This window comes from Sinohyriopsis cumingii, chromosome 14, assembly GCF_028554795.1.
Source record: "Sinohyriopsis cumingii isolate HCF-2022 chromosome 14, ASM2855479v2, whole genome shotgun sequence".
Classification (NCBI taxonomy): domain Eukaryota; kingdom Metazoa; phylum Mollusca; class Bivalvia; order Unionida; family Unionidae; genus Sinohyriopsis; species Sinohyriopsis cumingii.
Genome location: NC_142974.1, coordinates 1014717 through 1040616, shown reverse-complemented (window position 1 = coordinate 1040616; position 25900 = coordinate 1014717). Strand labels below are relative to the sequence as shown.

At 40.1% G+C, this 25900-nt stretch overlaps 1 long non-coding RNA gene across 1 annotated transcript; it reads right to left on the bottom strand.

Moving 5' to 3' along the window:
• Nucleotides 1-2869: 2869 nt before the first annotated feature.
• On the bottom strand, nt 2870-25572 carry LOC149783079 (uncharacterized). Its single transcript, XR_016413541.1, has 3 exons — nt 25456-25572; nt 8697-8812; nt 2870-6635 (listed from the first exon to the last, which is right to left on the bottom strand). It is a non-coding gene; the product is annotated as an uncharacterized LOC149783079 (long non-coding RNA).
• Between the last annotated feature and the right edge of the window lie 328 nt (nt 25573-25900).

Genomic DNA, 25900 nt, shown 5'->3' with positions numbered 1-25900 from the left:
ATAGATGTAGCATAGGTTGGGGTAAGGGTTACAGTTTTCTGCTAATAGCCTACGAACGGATGGGGCGATCTGGATGCAGTTTTACTACGATACATGTCTCATGGAGCCTGATAGTTAGGTAGTTGCTTCATGAAAATCAGTCCAGAGGTTTTATAGGAAAATGGATTTTGTCATTTAGAGTTAGGGTTATCTGTGAAGTAACATCAATACTTCGGTAACTCATGGGATTTTGTCATGTGGTTTGCTTTGCCAGATCAGCCTTGGCGAGGCCTAATTAAAAATGGTTCATCTGTATGTCTGTACAGAGCCCCCTATAATGTGAAATGAGTGTTTGGTGCTGTTTCGGGCGCACGGATCATCGGAGTATTACGATACATATGTTCATTTTGTCATAAGAGCTTTCCTATGCTGGATGAAGGTAAATCTGTAATCATAGTTAATCATATGGAGCTTAGTTTTATCCCTGGTATCGATGACACGTCAAGTACTAGTCTTGCTTGGTGGTGTTCACACCAGTATGCAAAGTTTTTGTTTTATAACATTTCAATTAATCTGCAGTTGATGATTCCTATTGAAAAATATGTAACATACAGGTAATGACCATTAAATATTGTCTTCTGCTAAAATCTTCAACACTCCCAATCCTGAAATACGATGTTGTCAAGAAAATTATTGTATCTGTTAATATATATATATATATATATATATATATATATATATATATATATATATATATATATATATATATATATATATATATATATATATATATATATATATATATACTACATTATTGATCGGATATTTATCGTATCGATATTAGTTATGAACAAATACAATTATTTTATTGAATAAATGTAAATAATTACTTATTGGAGGATTTGTAAATCATTAGTGTACAGGGTCTTAGACCTTGAGATTACCCGTCTGTTGAATTGAAAACTGTTCTTTGTCGCCATGCAGCCAGAAAAGTGACCCGCGTTTATATGACCCGGGGAGGGGGTCGCAGTCGCTAATGAGGGATGAATGATAGTCATTTTCTGAACGTACGTGCTTGCAGTGTTTACGCACCTTATCACTTGGAAGGCCTGAACTGGTATTTACCTTATCACTTGGAAGGCCTGAACTGGTATTTACCTTATCACTTGGAAGTCCTGAACTGGTATTTACCTTATCACTTGGAAGGCCTGAACTAGTATTTACCTTATCACTTGGAAGGCCTGAACTGGTATTTACCTAGGTGCAAAACAATTAGTGAAGAGTTGGTGTCAACTATGTTTTTCTGGGTCATACGGATAAAGAAAAAAACAAAACCAATGTGCACATACACTAGAACTAACAGGACAAAGCATACAGTACACAGACGCTCAAAATGTAGATAACAGAAGAGCAGAGAGAGACAGTGTGAGAGATACAGAGCGAGCGAGAGACAGTGTGTGTGAGAGACAGAGCGAAAGAAAGCATGAGACAGAGCAAGAGAGAGCGAGTGAAAGACAGCGAACGAGAGACAGTTTGAGACAGGTGCAGAGAATGAGCGAGTGAGACGAAGAGGACGAGAGACAGAAAGCGAGAAAACGAGAGCGTGAGATAGCGAGCGAGACAGAACGAGAGATATCAAGCAAGAAAGGCAGATAAAGCATAAGACAAAGTGATAGAGGGAGAAGACGGATAGAAAGAGTAAGTGTGACAGAGCAAGAGGGAGAGAGGGGTTGAACAAGAGAGAGAGCAAGAGATAGAGAGCAAAATAGACAGATATACAGAGAGAGCACAAGACATACATATGGAGACAGTGAGAAAGAGACATATAGAATCTACGTTGGGGTTTGGACCGAGACAAGGAAATCACAGTCAAGGGGTTATATTATTTGTCTCCCCACGAGGCTTGCCGATGGGGGATTTCCTTGTCTCAGTCCATAGCCCAACGTAGATTCTTTTTCTCACCTAATAATTTCCTTTAAAGTAAAAAAGAACTTTTCACTTTTGCAATATAGTTTATGCACAAATATTTACATGCGATGCATTAATACAAACATGTTTATGAGGACTGTGGCGTGACCGTGTCATCTTAAGTACACAGTAGTTATGCGTGAGCCAAAATAAAAGAAAACAACAACATAAAACGTTGCATAGTATTGAAGTATTATTACATTTAGTATATGGATGTTATACGAAATTAACAAGAAATAGCTAGTATTTATTACAAAAGAATGTTTTATTTTCATCAGATTCGATTTAGAAAATTACGTTGTAAATAATGGAATGATACTAGGCCCACACCTCTGTTGTAGTAGTAGAGGCTATGTGTTGATAGATAAATGATTCCTTCCGGCTGGTAAGTGCAATATTTGTAATTAAATATTGTAAGTATATTTTTGATTCAACTGGGGCACAATGGATATGCTTAACAAAATTAGAATAAAGCATGTTTGACATAACACATTTCTGGCTGTTACTAAGCTTTCCGTAGTTGTTAAGAGAGTTGGGAGGCTATGAAGTGTATAGGTCTATAGTCTGTGTGCACAGATCAGTGTTTTCTGTCATAGTTCATGTCACACAGCAATGAGAATTTTGTCCCATCTGTAGCACAGTAAATGTTCAGGTCAGCGTCATTAATTGGTGCAAACAGTATATTGTTTCACATGAAGTATCTAAAACTAGTTAGGTAGCTTGAACTACATTTAATAACGCTGACCTTAAAATGTACTGAGCAATGCCTGCATATGGGATAAAATTTACTATGCTGTGCGGAACGAACTAGCATAATATATAATCCTATGCATGTGTATCTTTGTCTCTCTCTCAAAATGTTTTTCTATGATGTGTTCTCAAAGATGGATTGACATAAGTTACTATGTTTTTTTGTTATATATTGTGTTGTTTGATTTTAGAACAACTACGTCAGGCACAGCAGCAGACAACAAGTGTTTCTTTTTTAAAGTAGTTCTGAGCGCGTGGACACCTTGACTGAGATGACTAGACTGGGATAAGAAAAGTAAGGTTAGCAAAACAGCTAGATTTTTCTGTCGCATGGGTGAGAAAAACAATAATAGCCATTTGAAACTTTTATTATGTATTCCCAGCCACAAGAACAGCATAAAAGAATTTAGGAAACATTAATAATTTTCAACAGTGTTAACATCAATAGAGCGGCTCAAATACAAATATTGAAAATAAAGTTTTACAAATATTCATCACATAAAGACGTTTGATGAGTTTCACTATAAAACGATACAACAGACGACAGCTGATAATATGAAAAAGAAACAGTGGGTCAATATTTGAAGCGCAAATAGCTCTGGTCAATTTCACGTGGATATCATAAAAGAGAGCAAAATCAAGACCCATTTATTGATGGGATAGAAATGTAAATAAAAGTTTGGGGTTAACAAAAGAATTACTGACTATATACCATGATGAAAGGAGGGGTGAAAAAAAATTAATACTGTTTAGACTACCTGCAGCTTAAGGAGCCGAGCAGTGAGAACCATTAACTATGTCATCATGTCCAGTAGGAATTGACTTGCAGTCACTCTAGAATTAGTAATGGTGTAAGAAAAAAAATATATAAAAGGCAAACAAACTGTCCAATATAAGGAAATATTCTTAACTGAAACAGCTATCAAATTTATTACATCAAAGAAATGAAAAGATTTCCGACTCTCTACTAAGTTTTTTATTGATTAATACCACAATTGTTGTGTCTGTTAACAATCATGAAAATAAATGAAGAAAAGACACTAAGTGTATGTGTGTATGCGTTTTAGATTTTTAACTCATCATTAACAAATTTTCAGTCATATCACTATAATATCTGCAGTGTGACAGTTTGTAGTGGTGTCAAGCACTGAGGCATCATGCCACAGATATGTAGCATCATGCCCTACCCAGTCACATTATCCTGTCACCAGGCCAAGTAGTCCTAACACTAACCTCTTAATACTAAGCGCCAAGTGAGGCAGCTGCTAGTACCATTTTTATAAGTCTCTGATATGACTCGGTCAAATGTCATTCATTCTTACCAGCATGTACAAAACCAGTGCATTGTCTATTTACTGAAATGTATCGATTAGGGCTGAAAGCAGCCACAGGTTTTGTAGATACAAACAACGGAAGCAGACAGTGCTGTTTTACACAAGAACAAATTTCACTGACTGGAGGATATGGTTTCCCCCAAGAAATCTGCTGTTTTGAACCAGTCAATTGATTCCTTAAACCATTTTATGTGCGACTATGATGGCTTCTCTACAGAATGCATCTGGATGGATTGTTTTCTTATAAAGCCTGTGCAAGATGAAGAAAAGTTGAATAAAATGTTACAATTAAAAAAAAAGCTAAGAACTGAACCTGACTTTAACATGGAATATGATAAATAAAGAAATGGAACTTCAAAGATTCTTGGCTGCAGAGGTTTCTGTGGCACGATGCCAACAAAGATTGAACAATTGCAGCTTGTAATGCATGTAAAAGATGGCCCTGATATCAATGAAAACCAGTGGATTGTTTGCAGGACAGGTTATCACAAGGAAAGATGCACAACCAAAAAGTTCAGAGCACAATACATGTCAATTAAAATGTTTTAGTGAAAAGGTCAAATATGATAAAGATGTTGTGGGTGATTTAGATAGAGTGATCAATAAATACAATGTGAACCAAACTGAGCTTTACAAGAATCTTTTAACACAGCATATACTATAGCAAGGCTGAGAAAATCTTTTGCAGACGATAAAGTTTTTGTGAGGTACAAGTTAAAAACCTGTAAATCTGATGACCTACTGAAAAAAGTCGAGAATATACAGAGCTAAATTCTTATCTGTCCTTTTAGATGCTACTATTGATTCTGCAGCAGTTAGAGACCGGGAATGCATTCTTGTTAAAGTTGTAGACCCTAATAATAAAAGTACAAAACTAAGAGAAAATGAAATATCCGGTGTTTTAGCTGTCACAGATCTCAAATGCATGCATTTATATGGTGCAGCTTAATGAAAGTAAACTTTTTAACAGTCCTGTCTTCACTATTTGTTTTACTATGAAAACAAAGACAAGAGGGTCATTTATACAGACAAGTCAACGTTTTAATTTACTTGTCCATTGTCAACTTGTTCTTGACAAAAGTTTAGCACCCCTGTTCTCTCTCTGTGCCAATATTATTTCTGTATTGTATTTAGAAATACAATATAATACTATGTACTAGTGTTGAACTATCCCATAACTATGGCTACCTTTGTATGGAAAATAATAATAAAGAAAACAAATATTAATAAAACTATCAAATGGGCATACAAGGAAATGTGATGCTATTATTATTAAACAGTGACAAGATTATTCTACTCTTCAATATGGCTAGAGTGTTAAAAACCTGAAAACTTGTATATTATACACATAAGGAAGATATTATCACAATCACAAATAAATCTTATCTAAATCCAGAAATTTTTGGTTAACATAATAATTTTAGCAAGGGATCCTTATATGTGTACAAATACAATTTCAAATATAGGATGATAAGAAGGTATTTCATGTACACTGTATACATGATTATCAGAGTTTAAAAATGTTGCATTAACTAAAATTCCAAAAACAAAATTTGACGCATTTTCTTCAACTTCCAATTATTATTTCATATATAATAAATAGGTACTTCACTGCTGTCCACTTTTATTTTAAGTAATGTAAATATGAAAAGTCCCCCTCTACACTGAACAATTTGGAAAAGTGGACACATTGATAGCAGTATCCTCAAACAGTTTAAGCTGCTTATTTTTTGAATCCATGAAATGGTACTCTTATCAAGTGAGCGATAATGTTATGTTCAATGCAAATGGCTTAATGTGATTTTTCCAAAATTGGTTGTAAACACAGTTTTTGCAATGGTAACTTCTGATAAATCACATTTTCTTTCACAATTATATTGTTAGCGACTGGTGGATGTAATGAGGCTTCCTGCAGTAAAGAATTGGGCATGGGAGATATAACTTCTATGTTGTCATCTTTTGTCCAGTTTTCTCATAGAAGCTGCATCTTTGAAATAAATTCTGCAGTTTGCTACTCAAATTTCTGAGCACTGCATTTGTATAGCATTCATAAGTATTTGCTGTGATCTTCAGATAGTGTATGGACACTGGTGGCATTTTGAAATATTCATCTCATAAATGCAAATACAGTTTGGATCACTATAGACAGAGAAATAACGTGAATTGTGTCTGTAACCAGCACATCTTATAATTTAATTTTAAAAATGTACAGGGTGATGTAGTTATGTTCAGGGGGAAAAAAAATAGAAGTTTTCCTCGTTCAAAAGTGGTGATGACTGCCATAACCGAAGGACCCAAAAGAGCTGATATAGTACTCAAGGGAAAAACAATACCTGTGAACCTATGCTTGAAAATGCAACCAATACAACTTCATATCACATATTTCCAAGTTAAAAACACCATAAAATATGGATCATGGAAGCTAGGTCATATCAGTGACCAAAAACATGTATCTGTTAATTTCAAGGCACATTTCTAATGACAATTATTGTAATATCTCGCCAATGGCACTGGACATAAATGCAGATCAGTAGTTATTTTTGATAACTGACCTAAAGGTAAAGCTTGTTCCCATTCTTCAATGGAATGAAAAGAAAACTCTTCCTGCAAAAGTGATAAAATATAAAAAATTAAAATGTTTAAATAAGTAATTATTTTCATTGCTACTAAACCTTAAATATCATGTATGTTCCAGAGAACAGTATATAAAGAAGTGGAAAACAAAATATATTCTGAACATTCAATTGTTCTCCACGAATTACTCATACGATAATCAAGATGGCCTTAAAAACGTAACAGTGACTAAAAAACTGGGTACATAATGGGGGGGGGGTATCATTCACCAATAGTCAGATTTTCACAACTTAAACATAAAGAAATTCATGGTAAGTAACCCAGAACATGCATAGCTGCCAACCTTCCAGGCTCACAATTAGTGAAAACAGGGATAAAAAGTCATGAATTTGGACATGAATTAATGAAAAATACCATGACAATAACTCCATCCGCTCTGACCGTCAATACTACACTATATCAAGATCACAATATAAAACTAAAACACTACATATTTGCAGAAATATTTATTTATCAGGACATGATACTGTGGCAGACTTGAACTTCCTCAACTGCTTGATCGTAAATTTGTTTTCTAAACAGTTCAAACTTCTTGCCTGCTGGTTGATCTTGGTGACTAAAATTGCTGACAAATGTTCTGCAGCTAAGAAGTCCCTAAAGTCTGTCTTATTTTTCCTCACCAGAGAAAATATTCTTTCACTGTCACTGTTGCTGCAGCACTTTTGGTTCTTCCACAGGAAAATTTGGAAGCGATTTTCAAGTCCGGGAACATTTGTCGGAACAAAAATTAAGTACACGTCTTTCACAAGAAAAAAAAATATGCGAACAATATTGTAATGATGGCTGCACACATGGGCTGTAAGGGGTGGAATCTGGTGAAGAATATTTACTCTAATATAAAAAAATTATTGTGAAATAAAGATGCATAAAAATGTAATTTCCATTATTATTACCATTTTGCAAATATGCAGTTTATGTAAAAAGTATAAGATAGATTCATATTGCTGGCAATGTCAGTTTTCCACATACAGAAATGAATAGGCCATTCTCAATCTATGTTCAGTACATAATCGCGAACAGTTAATAATTCTCAGATGACTTAGTAATCATAACGTAGCAAAATAGATGTACAGATATCAGTACATTACTATCAGCCAACAATAGCATCACTGATGATTATTTTCCCGCTCAAGTAAAAATATCACATGTTAAAAGGGAAAAGACAAGAAAAACAATAATATTAAACAGTAACAACTTTAACAAAGTATGTAAACTTAAACTGCATTTACCCAGGTTCCAATAGTCTGTAATAATCCACACACACACACACAATGTATGTATTAATGAACACATGCACATTCAATTTGGACAAACTTGAATCAAATACATAATCAGTGGGCACATGATTTTGTTTTTGTATGAGTGAACAGATTCAGTTTTATCATCTACAAATAGACATGCAAAAATATTCTTGAAAATTATGATGGTCTTATTCTAATTAGAGAGATTATTTGGAATTCATCACTAGCCAGTTCTACTCTGTAAGATCAATATAATAAATTAAATATACAATACAAATTTATAATAGTGCTGCTGCAAACATTGGGCACAAATAATAACATATTTTTTTTACTGTAAAACTGACAAGTAAATATACCTTGTAAATATGTTAACATCTTTTCCAACATCATTGGAACCTATGAAAAGAATCAACAGGTCAGGTTTTTGGGCTCGGATAATGTTTAACACTTTGGATTTAAAATTGGTGATATCTACAACCAATTGTGCACCAGGAATACACAACCAGAATAAGTTGGGAAGATTCAGAATACCACAGAGTTGCTTCAAATTTGAATCGCATGCAATGAAAATAATCCTTGATACTCTGGCAAGTATGCAGCAGCTATGTAAAATATACAATGAATATCAACTATTTAAAAGAAGGTGTTGTTGTTGTGGGGTTTAATGCCATATTTCAGCACATGATAGGCTATGCATGGCGGCCAGTATTAATGGTGGAGAAAGAACCTGGGAAAATCCCGGGAAGAACCACCAACCCAAGAGAAGCTACTGGCAAGCTTTCTCACATACCCATGTTAGCCGAATCCTAGATTCGAAGTCACGCAGACAGAGGTGAGATGGCAGTAATCCGAAATGGAGAGCACTTTAGACCACTCAGTGCCCCTTTAAAAGAATTAACTGTCTTTCTAAAATGAAAATAACAATGACATAAACATGAAATTATATGACCTTTTCACTCTATATCAAGTGTAATCAAAATGAAGTTAATCATAAAACACTTCAGAAAACAAACTACTATCTTGGGGTACAAACACGTCAATGCTTACCAAATGAATATAACTAATAAAATACTTTCTAGTATATTTTTCATGCTAGCAGTTCTAATAATACTTTAGTCTGACTCTACATCCCCATTTGTTTGTAACCCCCCCACCAATTTAAAAAATGTTGTTGTTGTTGTTGTTGTTGTGGGGTTTAACGCCATTTTTCAGCACACGATAGGCTATACATGGCGGCCAGTATTAATGGTGGAGGAAGAACCCGGGAAAACACCGGAAAGAACCACCGACCCACGAGAAGCTACTGGCAAGCTTTCTCACATACCCACATTGGCTGAATCCTAGACTCGAACCGCCGCAGACATTTAAAAAATGAGAACGTTTTATGTGATGAAAAGTGCACAGAACTAAGTGAACTAAATCACTGATTTATAATTTCTAACCTGACTGTGACCAGAATGGCACTAATGCTGGCATCCCCTGCCCCATTTCATGCTTAATGGGCTTTACATAATAACATGGCGCCATATTGCGTACACTATAGGCTAGTTTATTTCCATTAGACAACATAATGACGTAGTTCATCCTGTTCGACAACTGCCAGATAATTCCGTAAATTACATAACGTTGAGAGTTTGTAATTATATCCCTTTGCATATATGAACATAGAAATTAAACCGCTTGTTAAATCCACATGAAAAGCAAATGTGTAGTTGTCATTATTTTCCTCTGCTTGATTCGACATTGTAAATATCAGAAGCAGACGACTTGTGTATGTACATAAGCAGGTGTGATACACCCCTTTGCTGAAAATGGATTTGTCCAGAAACTAGAAATGGATCTGAGCATGTCCGTCTATTGCACTTAAAACTTCCTTTAAGCATCAAACATGCATAAGATGACGGTGTTAGAGCCACCCTATTCAGTCAGGTTAGAAACTATAAATCAATGAATGAATTGACTAAGTTCCTTGCACTTTTTATCATATTAAACGTTTCCATTGTTTAAATTGGTAGGGGGGTAAAAACAAACGGGTTTGTATTGTCAGACTAGTAGTATGTGAATAAGCAAGCTAAACTTCTTACTTACGAAGTAATCATACGCTAAGACATATAACTGAACAAAAAATTTAGCAATGTAAGTACAATATCAAATATTCACAAAAAAAAGAGAAAATAAAGTCAAATTAATTAAAAAATGACATTGTAAATATTGGAATTAGACGACTTATGCATGTACATCTGTAGTCGTGATACACCACTATGCTGAAAATGGACTTGTCCAGAAACTGGAAATGGATCTGAGCATGTCCGTCAGCAGCAGGGAGGGCGAATCTCACAAGGTTTTTTAGACCAAACAACCAGTTCCACCAATCAATTTACAACAGTATCCCGCATTTACGGATACAAACCCTTCCTCATTCAGCATCGACAATAGAGATGTCTGCGTGTTAAAATAACGGGTTTCACGGGATAGTCAGCGCGGTTGACACATTATTGCGCTGCGGTTGCCCATGAAAACCATTGTGGATTTGGCCCTCCCTGCTGCTCACAAATTGTTAACTAAAGAATTAAAAATTCGGGTTAACAATAATGGCCAACATCGGAGAATCATATTCTGCTAAACTAGCTCGAGAGCGACTAGAAGCAATCAAAAAATTTATTCCTGTGCGAGATAGTGTCAGAGAAAAATTACAAGCGCGGCAGCTAGCACAGGTTGAATTTGCAACAGGTACAGAAGAATTATTTAAACCCGTCACATCAGCTACTGAAAGGGCTGCGGTGGTCACCAAGGAAGCTTTACTTGGAGATCCAACAGATATAACAAAACCGGGTATTCTTCCAGTGCTAAAACAAACTGCTGAGCGGACTGAAAAGATTGCAAAGCGGGCCAAACAAACAAAAAAGTCTTTAAAAGATCTTCTGGCTGAAATAGTTAAAGCTCAACTTCCGCCCGTCGCTGAAGTCGCCGAAGCTGCTGCACCCAAACCAGAAAAGGAAACTGTTGAACTAACTGCAAAATTTAATCCTGATTTTATTAAATTACTTAAAAACACTCCAGAAGAAAAATTGCCTGAATTGATTTTAGCGGGTTTATACAACAAAGGAAAATTTTTAGCCGATAAATATAAGTACACAAATGATGACAATTTTGTTAAATGGGTTTATCGTCTGTACTACGACAAGAAAACGGTTAAATCTAGCGATCCGAAATGCTCAGCACTTATAGGCGCAATAAAGAAACTTGACAAAAGTGGACGACAAGGACCTCCGCCTCCCTATTCGCCGCCACCAGAGAAGCGTCCAGAAAATTCTGATGTTCTCGAAGATCTTGGCCTCTTTGAAGCTACAGGTAGTGGTCTTGGTGGTCACATTACCTGCCCTGATAGCGTTATCAACGATGTGTCACGGTTGGAGGTTCTCATCGGAGGAAAACGCGCCGGAAATAACTCGCCAGAAATAATTAATGAAGCCGCTGATATCTGTCAGCGACTATTTCGTAGTGGCATCATGGACGCGCCCATCTATCGCGAACTTATTGGTGAGCTTATCGACGATTAGAGAAATAGCAAATAAATAAAATGTTAGTACACGATTCCGAGCGCAGACCAGTCATGGTCCACGTAGTAAATTCACGACTGCCCGTATACAGGATGACTTACGGAAACGGTTTCGGTGATACTGTCACGGGATTCTTTGCTGGAGCGGCACCTAAAGCAATTCCGCTCGTAAAACAATTGGGTATGAAAGCTTTTGATGCTGTTAAAGATAGCGCTCTTAGCGCCGCTGGTAGTGCCGCCGGCAAGGCAGTCTCGTGGATTAAGGACAAACTAGCACGATTGGTACGCAGAAAAAAACCTCCAAAGGTAGCATTACCAGCCACCGCAGATATGCCAGCGAGTGTCAGCAAAGTAATAAACGAGGCCGCAAATCAAAGGCTGGCCGCGCTAGTCAACGAAATTCCTGAGCAAATAAATATGAGTTTGGTCGCGGGAAGCGGCCTTCGTTTTAGACGATAACTTTTACAATAAAATGTACAAATATGAGTCTGACACCGCATTCGACGTAGATGCGCCAGTCTCCAAGAACGAGTCGGTACGTGATTATCAGTATTATTCATATGACGCAAGAGAACCAAATAAGCCGGGGCGAATTGAACTTCAGGTTCAGGATACCAGCAGATATTTCCTGCCCGCTGAAGCATTTATCGAGGTAGAAGGAAAAATTATAAAAGCCGACGGCACAAACTACGGGCGCGACATTAAAGTCGGTTTTGTCAACAACGGAATTATGGCTCTGTTTGATAGTGCCACCTACATGATTGATGGAAAAAATATTGAATCAATTCAAAAGGATGTCGATGTTGCCACAACAATAATTGGTCTAGCGAGATATTCTGACGATTATACAAGATCATCTGGTCCATCAATGATGTTTGCCAAGGACACTTCTAATCATCCTGATCCAAATCAATTTCGTTATGTGCAGTTACTTCATACTGATGTTGTGGCCGATGCAACAGCTACAACTATAGCAAAACCAGCTGCGCCTTTTCCGGTGATACAAAGCCACAACCCTGAATATAACCTGGGGTTTGTGACGCGTAAATTGTCGCTAACAGGTGATAGCAGAAATTTTTCGTGTGCAATCCCGCTGTCTCACATCTTTGGATTTTGCCGGGGCGTCAGAAAGGTAATTTTCGGGGCAAAGCATACAGTCGTGCTTGTTAGAAAAGGCGACAACAGTGATGCGCTATGGCGAGAAGCTGGTGCTGGCGCTGGTGATAATGGTAGCGTAGAAATAACAAAACTGTCACTGTGGATGCCAGTATTGTCCCCTGCACTTGCCCAAGAACAGCGACTGCTTTCCTTCATGGATCAGGGCGGTAAAACGCTGATACAGTGGCTCACAACAACCACAGATAGTATTCAAAGTAACGTCAATGGTTTGTTTACGTGGAATATAGCAACACAGCAGGGGGTTTCAGCGCCGCGGCATATTTTTATTGCTTTTCAGGATGTTACACGATTAAACTCACAAACACGATCACACATGATATTTGATCAACTTGGCGTTACTGACGTTTCTCTGAGAATAAACGGTCATCAAGAACCAGCTGAAAATATACAATTAAATTTCGCTAACAATCATGTTGCACGTGCATATCACCGATTGACAAAGTATTTAGCACGTGATCTAAATATCGACACTGGTTTGCAAATATCACAATTGGATTTTATATCTCATTATCCAATCTATTACTTCTCGCTGGAGCATCTTGATCTATCCAGACAGTCTGTCGTTGATATTTACTTCAAGGCTGCCGTGAATAGAGACGCAGGAGCTATAGCTAATTAAAGAGCCATCGCGGTTATACTTTCCGATAAAGCAATGTTGCTCGAGGGTACTGGCGGCCGAATGAGGGTTCTTGATGCGCCAGTGGAAAACCTGTAAATTTCAATTAGACCAACCCCTGTTAAATAAAATGTCATATCATCACGCCAACGTCGCGCTGACCCCTGGTCAAATCAGCAAACTAAAATCCAAGCAAGCATCAGCGTCTGGAGCGTCAATAACATTTAAACACGCACAACTTAGTGGTGGTCAAAATTAGTTGTCGGTTACTCAAACACAGCTTAATCAAATCAATCGCGCAAGAGCATCAGGAACCGGAATCAGACTTGATTTTACTGCCACAGCTGTCCGTGACATGATTAAATCCGGTGGAATATTTCCACTTATTCCAATAATTGCCGCAGCAGCAGCACCAGCGTTAGCCGCCGCAGCGTTAGGAGCAGTTGGAACCGCAGCAGGAATCGGTCTCAAAAAGGCACTTGGACAGGGATATAACAAACGAGGTGGAAATATATCACGTATAGCACCATTGTTGGCAATGGGACCATTGCTTGCTTCTAGAGCACTTAATCAATTTAGGCCGCAAATTAGGATAACACCATCACATACTTCTAGAGCGCTTCAATCTCTGGTAACTAGAGCTGTTGGTCCTGAGCCAGTTAAGGTAGTAGCACTACAAGCTCTGAGGGCAATGTCGCAAGGGTCAGGTTATAAAAAACAGGCCGCGGTCTCAGAATCCCAGGAACTCCCGCGTCATGGTACCCAAAGCGGTTTTAAAAACGCTTCCCGCGTCCAACTTTTGATTTACTCGACGCTGTCAAGCAACTGCGCATAAAAAAATTCCGTGGCGTATTTATGCGAGATGAGTTACCAGCACGACCAAAACGCGTCGAAACAGGAATTATCAACCTTGATAACCGCGAAGGTCCTGGAACTCACTGGGTTGCTTACGCGATCGATCCACGTGGAATCATCTATTTCGATTCGTACGGGTTAGCACCGCCAGTTGAGTTTCTCAGGTACGTCCAAGGGTTTCCAATTCCCGTCTGGCAGTCAACGCTGCCAACCCAAATGATGACGGATCCGCCCATCTGTGGACAGCAGGTGCTAAACGTCCTTGATGCGATATCAAAAAACCCATCAATGCCTCCTCACAAAGTCGTGCACGAATACACCACATTTGAAAACTGCGGTAACAAATAATGGTTGACATTTACTGAAGATCAAGCAGAACCAAACAGCACCACGGCGACGTCGATTTATCGAAGTATGCGACCAAAGATGACGTTGATAATCTTTTAAATCTGGCCGGAGTTGAACCAGATGAGGTTGTTATTTTTCAGGACACACACGGGAAACTAAAAACCAGTAATGTTAAACTGGGCAACATAATTATCAAAGTTTCTGGAGCCGCCCCAAATAACCTTGCTGTATTTGCTGACAACGGCAAAATCAGAGATTCGCTGGTATCAATTGCAGCTCTCCGAGAGGACGCACGAAGAGTTGCAGCGACGCGTGTATCAAAATCCGGCGACATAATGACCGGCGAACTCAGCATGAACAACAACAAAAATAACTGTGTTAGCGGATCCAATAGGTCCCGAAGATGCCGCAAACAAACAATACGTCGACATGCAGTATAGCGCCGTTATTCCGCTAGTCCGCGACAGCGTATAAAAATCCGGCGACGTAATGACCGGCGGACTTGACATGAGCGGCAACAAAATAACCTCGTTAGCGAATCCCGAATCCGACCAGGATGGGTTAAACAAACAATACGTGGACATCGTCAACGGTAAACTAAATACGCTGCGGGCAGAGTATGATGTTCACATAACCGCGTTTAAAGGAGTACAGAGAAACGCTAGACGAACTAATGATACCGTGGATAAGTTCTTTGGGACTCCTCCAGTCGTCGATATAAAGCTTTCCGAAATCAAAACCAACATCGACACGATCAAACAAACACAGCAGGATATCGTATCGGGAATTCCTGACATCGTTAACAAAACCAATCTAATTAAAGTCCCCGTTACAGTTACTCCCGGGCATATCACCAACATCGTATTCACGGTATCATCCGGGTTCGCAACATGGTCCCGACAAAATAACACTATCAAATACACAGCAACAGCCACCGGCGTTTACAGGTTGTCTGTGTTTTCCGCTGCTAAGTTTGAAATCTTCACAACATATCCTTGGAGACACTCCACTGATAAGTATTCCGGGGTTTGCACTGTAATACTAAACAGCGGAACTGAGGAAACATTTATGCTTGAAGCCGAGGACGATAGTTTAACTGCAACATCCTACTGGTGGTGTTTGGAATTTGTTGCAACAACTCCTCAATTGGTTACCGCGTAATTGAAAATCGCCAGCGATTTTAAATAGCGTCGATGACACCAGATGCTCAACAATATCGATACAATCAGGTACGTGAGTGGCAATTAACGCTGAAAGCTACCATTGACAGATGCGCAACAAAAATAAAAAAATATCGACGCCGCATAACAGTGCTGGACATCGCAGTGTATTCGGTATCCGCTGTGGTTGCATCCGCGGGTGTTATACTATCTGCGCTGACTCCGGTAACCGCCGCCGTAGCAATTCCGATCGCAATTTCAGCATCGACGACCGCGGCAGGAGTCGCTAATATCATCGCGAAAAAAATATCCTCGTGCGCGACGACAAAACTACACGAGCACCAACAACTGTCCAACGCGGCCAGCAGTGCTTACTCAAGGCTGTCCTCGTTGATATCATCCAGCGTCGACGACAATAACATATCAGATTCCGAGTTCGCGCTGATGTCTGCGTGCTACAGCGACTATTGTTTTCATTTGAAAACCAACTACAATAATAACAATGGAACGTCAAGCACTGCTCGACATAGCCGCAAATACAACTCCGTCAAGGACAACAATGATATCAATATCGTCGACGTAACCCGAATTCGGAATTAATTTTCCAACTGCAATTCCAGTTACCGAAATCGCGCTGGCACAGTTGCGAGTATATCACAGTTGGCCCAACATTAGGTCGACATCATTTCACAGACAATCGCCGAATAACTCATTTGTATTTTCATATCAGAATGACGCCGCTGGAACCCCGGATTGGAATACTATTACACTTCCCACTGGAAGTTATCAGATAGAAGAAATCAACAGTGAAATACAGCGTCAAATGAAACGTATGACTGGAAGCGAAGCAAAGATTAGTGTGTCAGCACACGAGCCAACGCTGTCAACGATCATCGAAATCTCAGCGCCGGGTCACGCCGTTGATATATACAACAGTTCAATCAGAACCGTGCTAGGGTGGCCAGCGGACGCTCCTGATGTGAAACCGCGTCCACCAGAACCTGTAAAATCAGATTATCTTTCCGACAAAAAATCATACCGCGATGTGTCCCCGTCGCCCCCGTACCCTGAATTGTTATCTGATATGAGAAATCCAAATTCGAAGGCTCAGTATATCGAGAAGGCGGGTGCCAGGCCTCTTGGTCCCAGGTGGAATTTTAGTACGGAGGAGGAACCCAATGTTGATTCGCCGACGACGACGTATTGGGGGAAACTTTTCCGCGCTATTAATATTCTTCAGTATGGATATGGTATCCGCGAAATGAATCAATATTTTGAAATATATCTAAAACACCTACAACAGTTGTTTCAGGAACACATTTCCAACCCATCCGGTTCACGCAACGAAATCGTCAAGTACACTGAAGCATTAAATCAACTAGTCGACGATATGGAATATTTTAACCAGCGGATGATTCAGGCGGTAATTGATGCCCCCATGAAGGATAGATTTTATTCGTTTTTTCCGGGATCAAGAGATAATTTACCAAATTACAAATTTCCCGGATATAAAGTACCCGAATTGAAAAAATCACTCTCTGATCTCATCGATCAATCCTTCGAAGATATTCTTGCCGCGTATAAGCGAGCACTACCAGAGCCTAACATCCTAAAATATGATAACAGCACATCCAGTGATGGCAGGCACATCTCTCCGGGAATTGTGAACATCACCGACGTGGTCGCGGTCAATCTCGTATGTGACGTCATTGATGGCAGTTACAGCGTAGACGTTGGTGAATCAAATCAAGCCCGGCAGGGTTTTATACTTTATTCATTTACACCCACACAACCGCCTGGGTTTTTGATTGTGCAGGAGCCAATCAATCCAGTATTTCTTCGGTGCCATAACCCGACGCTGACAAGAATAAATTTTAAAGTCACTGACCAACAACAGCGACTGTTGGACCTGCGCGGGGAAACGATCAGCATAAACCTGCTGGTAAAGTCTTAAGACTTTCATCCTAAAGGATTTTCAATTAGCGATATCGCGCGCGTAACATATAATGTCTTCATGCAGCGACAGCGACTTCACCGACAGTGATTCAAATTCAGATTGGGAAACTATTTACGAATCCGGTTACGAATCTGAACTTGAATTGCAGAGCGATTTTACACAGAGCGACTCCAGTGATGATTCGCTGAGTGATTCCGAAAGCGATTTCGATGATTCCCCGACGGGAAGAAACGCTAGCGTCTCCGGGATAATAATTAACGACAGTCACGTCGTGATCAATTATATTAAATAAATCACTATACGATAGCGATGACATATCAGCATGTCCGGGTAACCATACTTGACCGACGAGAACTTGCCGACGCAATCAGAGCTGCGTTTGCACGAAACTATGATGAAACCGCGCGCCGGCTCGAAGACACTCGAATACGAATATCTGATGGCGGCACCGATAGCATGCTGCTGCGTCACGATGATATCGCGCGGCTGCAAAACGCAACGCGTTTCGGCCACGGCGACGTCGTCGTGTTCTTCAGCGATGAAATTTTGAACTACGCACATTCGTGCTTGTCGTTGGCGCAGTTGACGGACGTTCTTGCGGGGGAAAATATACCATGATATAGCATTTAAACAAATATGTTTGCCTTGATATAGCATGAGAATTTGCTACTTCTACGACGGATACCGCGGCGAAAAATCGCTGTTCATCATTGTCCCGGCGCGCAAATACAAGTCAATCTTTGATGGTGCTAAATTAGTCCGCGAGGACGCGTTGGTGCTACACGGGTGCGAAAAAAAATGCGTATTTGAGATAATCCTCGCTGACAGTTACCGTAGCGTGTGGGAATTTTCAGATTACCGCGAACCCAAATTACGTCGAAATCGCGGAGCAATTCAGGGCGGCGTCGATGCGCTCAAATTCCTCGAGCGAATTATGACGACGCTGATATGTTGTTGATATCTCATCGGAAAACTTCGTTGAGTTGTTGCTTCCAATCGCCGTCGCGTTGTGTGGAATCGCTTTGCGTGAAATCGCTCTGCGATTCAGATTTTGATTTTTTCTCCTTCTTCTTCGCTAGTCGTTGTTTTAACTTGCGAACCCTCTCAACGAGTTCGGTATTATTTTTTTTCAGCTGTGTTAGCGCCGCAAGCAATTCGTGACACTTTATGTCATACAATGCTATCCGCGATGATAGCTTTGCTGATTCCCCGCGGGCCACCAACAAGTCATTTACGAGCTGGTTATTAGAGTCAGTTAACTGCGCTGTTTTCTCTTCAAGTTGCTTGTAGCGCTGTTCAGCTGAATCTCGCTGGCGTATCAACGACGCTATCTCTGTTTGGTTTGGTTTCGTCGTAACCTTCACCCGAATAGACTCTGGGTCTTGTTGGCGCCATATCTCGTAAATTCGGTTGTATCCGACGTGAAACTGCTTGGCGATGACAGCTATTGGCACAACGCCGCGTTGAAGCTGAATTTGTTTGACCTGCTCCGGATCTAAGGTGTTTTTCTTATATGTAACAGCGAATAAAAATTACTGCGGTAAAAATAATTACTTGATTTTCAGCGGCGTAAAAAAAATGTCGCTGTAAATTTTTTTTGTCAAAACGCAGCAAAAACACACAAAATAATTGTTATCGTAATTGTTGCCGAGAAATTATTTCGAGGAATCATTTCCGAGAATTGTTTTCAACAATTATTATTCGTTGATGAGTAATTTATCGAGTTTATCAGAGAGCGTCTTTGACAGTTTCTCCTGCTCAAATATTTTTCCGATGTCGTCAAGGATTTTTTTCAGCACGCGAGCTATTGGTACGAAGACTTTGATTTGATCCCGATGCTGGCAGATAATGTTGTACCTGAGTTCGTTATCGAGCATCTTTGCTGTTCTGTACTCGCGCTTGTGAGTTTTGTAGCCTTGTGCGCGAGATTCCGAGATGGCATCGTACTGATCCTGCAACCAATCCGCGTTGAAGATCTCACTTGATGTGGTATACTTTTTCACTGCGTTGATTTCATTGATAAGTGTTGCAACTGTTGTCTCGTCCATATATCTATAGCTGATTTATTTCTTTAACATAATGCTAAGGCTGATCGGGCTCATAGAATGATATGAGTTTATCGTATTTCTTCGAGTAGACCGTTTTTGTCTCGAGATTAATGTTTCGATGTATTGATCCTTTATTTATATCAAAATATTTAGCAGCAGAAGTTATTGAGGGAAATTCTATCTCATCTGAGTCCATTACGGCAATGACTGGCCTCGGAGGAAGCTTTTGAGCAACTCTTGTTGTGTTACGGAGGTTTTTGCTTTGGGTAACTGCTCTTAGATTCGTTAAGCGATTATCTAGTTTGTCTCGGTTAATGTGATCAATAACTAATCCCTGCTTGATCGGACCGTGATGGCACTCGAAAATAAACCTGTGAACAAGATAAGTTTTTTTCTCGCCAGATTTATAGACTTTAACTTGTTTATAACCGTGTTTTTTGATATTCCCGAGTGGTTTTTTCAATCTGCAGTGTCTAACCGTTCCGTCTGTGGAGGATTCGTAGCAATCGTAGATTGGGTGTCTTCTGAACTCCATTTGTCTATACTAGATGGCATTTGTTTGTTTAAATAGTGTATCGGGTGATCATTGATGTACTCCTGTTCCGTGCATACGCGGTTGTATTTGCGCAGATAATATCTGGCTAGCTCACGAAATCGTTTACCGCCGCATCCCAAACATAACTTTGTTTTGCCACCCACTGCAACGTTGCATACGGCGCAAATAACTCCACCGTTGGATCCTCGCTTGAAATTTTGATTATGTGAAAAACAATACACGCCGACACATTTACGCTGGCACTGCTCTTTGGTTCCCATGATTTTCCACGCACAATAGTTTTCAGGCATATATATATGATGTTTTTTTAATTAAACATAATTTGCCCTATTGTTATATATGAATGACTTTGATAGGTTGCCATCGACGAGGTCAACCAGGAAAAGATTTGATCTTGACAAATTAACCAGCGATCCGCAACGAAATACGCCGACCGAGCTAAACAGGATCATCCAACAGGCAAAAAAAGAATTTCGTGATGATGACACGGCTTATGTGTTTTCGACGTATAAAATTATCAACAATCTCTCCGTCGATGATATCTTTGAGGTCAGCGACGACGTCATTGACGGCACGATGATCGATGACCGCGCCAGTAGGATCGTTGATCATCTTGGCAGCGCCAGATACACGATATTAATAAAATTTATAACCGGAGTCGTCAACGAGTACGGTGAAGATACGTGGATTACGCGAGACAAACGCGATCCTGTTCTTGCTAACGGTAAAACTGTTTTGTTGAGTCGTGATAGCAGACCGGGTATGCTTGTTTGAAGTGATAGTCCATATTATAACAGAGCGTATCCTGCAACTGCGGTCGTTTACGGACTGTATCCGCTGGAAAAACCAGAAATTGGTAAACTCGCTCCGATGCGAATGTCTTCCACGTTGAACTGCGTAGCTGAGCGAGTAATGGAACATTTCAGCAACGCCATGCGAGGCAACGGTTTAACCGCGGCAAGAAAAACAGCGATAACAGCGTGGGCCGATAAAGTCAGCGATGGTGGGGCAACAATAGCTGATGTTGCTGCGTTAGAAACATCACTAAAATTTCCAATAACCGTGAAGTCGTTGACAGGAGAGCAACTATACAAATCAAAATACAACCGTCGCGGATCCCGGATTTAAATTATTGATCACAACAGTCACGCCTGGACAGAGTCAGTTAGGATATTTCCCCGGGATCGTGTTGTGCGCGTCTACGATGGAAACATATTTGATCACATCGCTGAAACAAGTAAAACAGATCCTGTGTCGGTGTGGTTGTTTCGCAGCAACGAAGACTCCGAGTATGATCAATTTGTGAGACCAAACGGAGAAGTGTACAGACCAGCGTCGTTGCAGCGTTGCATGAAAAAACTCGCAGAAAATTATTCAGTTCCAGTTGACTCGATAAATCAGTTACTGGAGCGCTGTTTTACTGTGCCCAGTGTTGCCGCGCACATAGCCAGAGATAGAAACGCGTGGAAACCAACCAGTGAGAGATTCCTCGAGGATGTCAAGCTGAGTTGTGTTGAATACGGTCACGGCGGACTGTGGAATACCAGGTATGATTACCGTGACATGATATCCGTAGATATGGCCACGTGTTACCCAGGGAGTTTTCTTGGATACGGAGAGTGTAATGAATACTTTAACAGATTTGGCCATCCCACCGCGTTGATGACAAGAGTATCCATAGATGGGCCGCTGCCAGAATTTGACTTGACTGGATTCGCCAAGGTGACCTCGTTTCGATTTGATACAGGGCTGCATCCGATCAATTATGTGTGGATTGGGAAACATCTCGCCGAGAAAGCGTGGGCACCTATTATGTTGTTGCGATACATGCTTGACAGCGGAATACTAACATCGTTGACTGTCGGCGAAGCAATTATATGTTATCGGAAACAAACTCAAGTTTGGTTACCAACACCAATAATCAAGAAAGATGTCCTGTATAAATTGCCCCCGGAAATGGTTGGCAAACACATAGCTGCGTGGGAGAGCGAGGCGAAGGACCTTGGACGAAGACTAATAGGAAAGTTTACCCAGGGCGCAGCATTTGATCATAAAATACATCACAGCAGATTAATCCTTGATGGGGCCGAACTGAATTTTATAATAGCTGATGCCGCCGCCAGAGATGTGTTTTGCCACCGCGAAGATGCGTTATTGTCAAACGGGGAAAAACTGGGCACAATTGTTAGTTACCTCGACGGGGAATCGCGTCAATATACCCATTTGAGATCGTCGATGTTGGCTTATGTTACTGTAAATCTGCTGTCGATGGTAAACAGATTTTCCCGGACCGGAGTGAGAGTTGGCACGGATTCATTTTATATATCACGGGAGCATCTGCCGCTGGTAAAGAGCATCATCGGAGAGTCGGCGGAATGGGGTTGCTGGCGCGTGAAACAGGAACGGTTACACGAATACTGTGAATCGGCCGATGTCGAAATCAAAGACAGTTATGTTGAATTGATGACACCATCGACGACAATACCATCGCTACCTACCGTGCACGATCCTATTGTCAGACACAGAACTGTGTATTTGAGCGGTCCAGGCGGCTGCGTCAAAACAACCAGGGCAATTAGTCAGTTTCGAAACTTTGATATGACTGTGCTAACTCCCACACACCGACTTGCCAGGGAAATAAAGCAATGTGGCGTTAACGCGTGTACGTATCACAGTTTCTTCAAGTACAGTGGAGGCACGTGGACTCCTGAGCGAATGGGCACAAAGTATGTTCCTGAGAAGGTGTTATGGGATGAGGTAGCCACGGTGCCGCTGGATACGTTAAAGCGGTTTCTTGAGTGGTTGTTGACGAAGAATACCGCGGTGATAATGTGCGGCGATCACGGACAGCCACTGCCGTTTGTTGGCGAATCTCCGCATGACTGGCTAAAAAATTTTGTTGACTATTACGAAGAGATCGACGATGACATCAGAGCGATTGATGACCGACTAAAGAAGTTTAAGAAGCTGATCCGGCTACAGAATAATAAAACCCAATGTTACTGTATGCGTAAGATAATTCCTAAGACATCCGTGAAAGACTTCCTGGCGACGTGGACTCCAAATGATATTGTGGTGGCGAGTAGAAAAGCGGTCAGGGACGCACTTCAGCAGCGATTGTTTCAGTTGCATCGAGAAAAGTTTTCCATGATGCCGGTACCGTTGTGTTATAGACCAACGGATACACGACAGCAAAATATTGATGTGGTCATACCAGGGAAATCCGAGCGACAACAGTTAGTGTTAAACGATATTGTGCTGGTCGATATTGATGTTGTCGACGCTGCACTTGCCGCTGATAAATCTCCGTGGATGCTAGGATACGCTATGACGATACACTCCGCGCAGGGATTAACAATCGAACACACAAAAGTTTGGATCATTGATGATCGCATCGAGTGGTCCAATTTAGTTTACCTGGCAGTGTCGCGAGTACGAAAAATGTCTCAGCTAGGGAGAATTGTGTTAGATACGTCAACGACATCGGTCGTCGACGAGTCAGCGATGATTAACACGATAAGAAAAAAATTAACCGATTACAAACACAGCGAAAAAAAGAATAATCGAAAGTTTGATCTTGATGCTGAATACGTTGTTGCGTTGAAACAACAGCAGAATAATCACTGCGCGAGCTGTAATTGTATAATGCTGTGGAAATATCCGAAAAATGACCCAAGACAATTCACGGTAGACAGAAAGAATAGCACCCTTGGCCACACACGCGAAAATATTATGTTGACCTGTTTTGAATGTAATAGACGCAGAGGCGCAGCTACGCTAACGGAATCACTTTAGTGATCGTAATCACTTTAGCGATTTAGGCGGCAACTGTGTATCATCGGGAATCACCTGAAGCTGCTCACGGGTAAATCCGCGTTGAGGAGCAGTTGAATCTAATCTGTAGATTGCTGGTCTGCCAGTGGATCTTGTCACGGCGGATATTTTGCGTGTGGTAACACTCCAAATGGGATCAGTCGCTCTTCGTTTGCCACCCTCAAGTTCGCCCGGTTCGTATAAATATCTAACTGTAACATTACCCAACACTGGCTGTGTTTGGCAACTAAATAAATTAAAGATAACCTGCTCGAGATGGGAGAAGTACAATTAATAAAAAAAGTATGGACCCCACATCGAGCACAGTTAATCTCATGATAAAAAAGCAAGAGCGAACACAAAAACACATATAAACCACTAGGGTTTTAATTTATATAACAGTATATTGCTGACTTGCCAAAATTCAAAATTGCCACAATCTCCTATTGAGATCATTACTCATAGGAAAAGATAGGACAACTGGGTACTGGAATTTGACCAATAATTTGCTGTCCCAACATAAACACATATATAGCAATCATACCATATAAACACACATGGGACATACGGCGACCCCTAGCAAAGGTCAACTTGTACGAAGTAGGGAAGGAACTCAGAGGGGATAGAAACCATTCTCGGATGAACTTCCCTATAGATACACAAGGACTTTTTAGAAATACCCCAACAAATTTTTTAATTTAAAAATATTTCATTTCCAAAATCTTTTTATAAAAATAACACAGACAACACATCATTGTGGGAAACGACAACACATAAACAATTTCCACTTCTTTGGCCTGGGGGGGGGGGGGGCATCTGTCTGGTGCCCCCCCCCCCAAGTTAGAAACTATAAATCAATGAAAGAATTGACTAAGTTCCTTGCACTTTGTATCACATTAAAGGTTTCCATTATTTAAATCGGTAGGGGGGTACAAACAAACGGGTTTGTATTATCAGACCACAGGTGCTCGACGCGAGCTTGAAGTTAAAAAAAAAAAAACAATCATCTAAAGGAAAAAAATCATACAGAGTGACAACAATACCTTAGATTACCCCGATGACCCGTTCTGACATAGGACCCTCTCTATCATAATATATGAGAGATAAAGAGGGTCCTATGTCAGAACGGGTCATCGGGGTAATATATGGTATTGTTGTCACTCTGTATGATTTTTTTTTCCTTTAGATGATTGGGTCTTTTTTAACATCACGCTCGCGTCTTGCACCTGTGTATCTAGACCAGCAAGTTGTTCTCCACCGTTTTTTTTTTTTTGTTTGACTGGCGGCGGTCAAACAAAAAAAAAAAAGGGTGGAGAACAACTTGCTGGTCTACTGTGTATCAGACTATATAATTCTAGTAGCAGTTGCCAGTGACTATGGTCTATACAAACTAGTTTGTTAAATCTGCGCGCTAAGATAAACTGTCAAATAAATCAAAGCGTCAGCAGTTATAATTACCTGTATGTCTGATAATTTTTAAATATATATAAATAAAGAAAATTGTAACTAAGATGCAGCAATTAATAATTGTTATTGTTCAAATTTGAAAGGTGTCCACTCGAATTTTGTTTCAAGCGGAAGCAGGAAGTAGAATTTATGGTTTATGGGATTGTTTCCGAGAGAATGTATTGTTTTAGCGAGTATATTTGCATATCTGAATATATGAATATTTAGGGAGCGCTCACAAAATAATATGTTCTTTTGAGAGAGTGTAAGGTGAAGTTGTTCGCATTTAAAACATGCACAGTGGAGAAAATCTTGGCATACCTTTATGCAACATTAATGTAATGTGGATGATATTTGTTTAGATATTGCACTTTTGGAAATTGTACATGGTCTAAGCACGCTGCTAACTAAACTGACTGCTCCCTTGTGCTAAAAATCAAACTGAATTAGTTTAAAG